At 42.4% G+C, this 3,136-nt stretch overlaps 1 pseudogene; it reads left to right on the forward strand.

The window, feature by feature from the left end:
* Nucleotides 1-353: 353 nt before the first annotated feature.
* On the forward strand, nucleotides 354-1,646 carry LOC109389803 (60S ribosomal protein L4 pseudogene; annotated as a pseudogene).
* Nucleotides 1,647-3,136: the final 1,490 nt, after the last annotated feature.

A 3,136-nucleotide genomic window follows, 5' to 3' on the forward strand; every position in this document is an offset into this window, starting at 1 on the left:
CTGCTCCAAGTTTTTGCTCAAAGATAATTTTCTCAATCAGGCCTTCTGTGACCATACTAATTTACAATTATGGTCCATTCTATGAGCACTTCCAGTTCTCCTTACTCTGCTCTATTTTTTTTTCTATTTAAAAAAATCACTTTCTAACATACTATGCAATTTTCTTATTATCTGTATTATTTATTTTCTTTCTGTCTCATTAGAATGTCAGCCCCTTAAAGGCAGAGATTTTGTTCACTGTTATATCCTATAGCAAGCTTGGCACATAGCAGGCATTCTGTATGTATTTTGAGTGTATAATGAATAAGCCAAGGAAAAATAAATGTATAATTAAGAATTGTGATAATAGAGGAGCGTGGCCGTTTCCTCTGCCCGCCATGGCATGTGCTCTTCCACTGATATCGGTGTACTCTGAAAAGGGGGAATCATCTGGCAAAAATGTCACTTTGCCTGCTGTGTTCAAGGCCCCCATTCAAACAGATATTGTGAACTTTGTTCACACCAACTTGTGCAAAAACAATAGACAGCCCTATGCTGTCAGTGAATTAGCAGGTCATCAAACCAGTGCTGAGTCTTGGGGTCCTGGCAGAGCTGTGGCTTGAATTCCCAGAGTTCGAGGTGGTGGGACTCATCGTTCTGGCCAGGGTGCCTTTGGCAATATGTGTCATGGAGGCCGCATGTTTGCACCAACCAAAACCTGGCGTCATTGGCACCGCAGAGTAAACACAACAGAAGGGATATGCCATCTGCTCTGCCTTCGCTGCCTTGGCCTTACCAGCACTGGTCATGTCTAAAGGTCATCATATTGAGGAAGTTCTTGAACTTCCTTTGGTGGTTGAAGATAAAGTTGAAGGCTACAAGAAGACCAAGGAGGCTGTTTTGCTTCTTAAGAAGCTTAAGGCCTGGAATGATATCAAAAAGGTCCGTGCCTCTCAGCGAATGAGAGCTGGCAAGGGCAAAATGAGAACCCGTCGTTGTATCCAGCACAGGGGACCTTGGATTATCTATAATGAGGACAATGGCATCATCAAAGTCTTCAGAAACATTACTGGAATTACTCTGTTTTATGCTCAGCAAACTGAACATTTTGAAACTTGCTCCTGGTGGGCATGTGGGCCATTTCTGCATTGGGGCTAATAGTACTTTCCACAAGTTAGATGATCTGTATGGCACTTGGTGTAAAGCTGCCTCCCTCGAGAGTAACTACAACCTTCCCATGCACAAGATGCTCAATACAGACCTTAGCAGAATCTTGAAAAGCCCAGAGATCCAAAGAGCCCTCCGAGCACCACTCAAGAAGATTCATCACAGAGTCCTGAAGAAGAATCCACTGAAAAACCTGAGAATCACGTTGAAGCTAAACCCATATGCAAAGGCCATGCGCCGGAACACCTTTCTTCACCAGGCCAAGAATCACAAGCTCCAGGTGGATAAAGCAGCAGCAGCCGTAGAAGCCAAATCAGGTGAAAAGGGGGTCCCAGGCAAGAAGCCAGCGTTAGGGAAGAAAGGAAAGAAGGCAATTGACGTTACGAAGCAGAAGAAGCCTTTGGTGGGAAAAAAGGCTGCAGCTACCAAGAAACCAGCAGCTGAGAAGAAGCCTGCAGGAAAAAAAACCCACCACAGAAGAAAAGAAGCCTGTGGCATAAAATGAAATTTGTTTATTCCATAAAGGTCAAATCACTCGGGACAGCTAACTTTGAATAAAAGCCTGATCAGAGAAGCAGGGAGAAACATGAAAAAACAACAACACACAACAATTGTGATAATAGTTGACATAAATATTGATCACTATTTGCTGGCATTGTTTTAAGAGCTTTACATATAAATGTAATGAAATTACCTTATCTTATCCTAAAACAACTATGTGAGATAGATACCATTAGTATCTCTGTCTTAAATATCAAGCAACTGAGACACAGAGAGTCTTGGCCTAGTCATAGCTGGGGTTCAAAGTCAAACAGTTGGGCTCCCAGGGAGGCCACACTTAGCTGTGATACACTACCACCTTCTTGTTGTGATGATGCTAGGCTAGCAGCATGAAGAAAAGGCAAATTGGATCTGGTTTGGGGACATAGGGGAGGCTCTGCGGTGAAATGACTTTGAGATAAGACATGTAGGGCTTAGCTGGTTGGGGAAAAGAACCAATCTTTCTAAGTCAGCTCAGCTTTTGAGAACTGAGATGGTGGTAACTTTTCAAGTTAAGGATAAGTTTGCAGCAAATTCGGCTAATGCCACTAGGTCAGTGAGCTTATTATTGGTAACACCTCCTCCTTCCTACACTGTAGTGGTGTCAGAAAAGATGAAATCATCTTGTAGTGTGGTTAGTTACTGATAGACTTATGTGAATTCCTCACATTGACTGCATAAATCCAGCATAATGTCGCTCAGCTTTTCAAATGATAGGACACCACTTTGAGAAAGCAGACTTGAGGGAAATCTTATACAGTCTGTTAAGAGGACTGGGGAGGGTGCTGTTAACGGAGTTGATTATGACCCCTTGCGACTAAGTGGGTTTCACTAGCAGGACTAGGGCAATAGGAAGAAACTAATTGGTTCCTGGAGGTGGCTTTGACTGCCTCGGAGAAAACCTCAACTGCAACTATTCTGAGAATTAGCAGCATGAGGCAGTGGGTAGACCACACATTTATATTTCTGTGCTTAACTGCAAATGGAGAAAATAACTGGAGCATGCACATACCAAGAGCCTCAGATGGGTCTGGCATCTAGTTTCCTTTTGCCAGTACCCACCCCATTTATACTTCTCTCCATTTTCATGGAACCCTCACAAGCATTCACTTATGGTTCTAAACATTCTCCTACAGAAAGAAGAAATGAACCACAGTGGGTTTCCAAGAACTGTGTTACAGCCCGCACTTGTAAATATCCCATCTCCATGTTACTTCAAATGTCATATGACTTATTTAATGCAAATTTGGTTATGAACCACCGGAAGAAAAGTTTACTCTTTATTGTGCCTCACGCAGGTCACATGGGGGAGTTGATAAAGTATGTGTTTAGGCATACATCTCAACAAAATTGAACTTCAAATAGTAGGGACTAAAATTCTTGGGTATCAGTTGTTCTCAGCCAATGTCTTCTTATGAAAGTATTGGTGGAAACTCTTATGTGATACTTA

This window comes from Hipposideros armiger, unplaced genomic scaffold, assembly GCF_001890085.2.
Source record: "Hipposideros armiger isolate ML-2016 unplaced genomic scaffold, ASM189008v1 scaffold_243, whole genome shotgun sequence".
In the NCBI taxonomy this organism is placed as follows: Eukaryota; Metazoa; Chordata; class Mammalia; order Chiroptera; family Hipposideridae; genus Hipposideros; species Hipposideros armiger.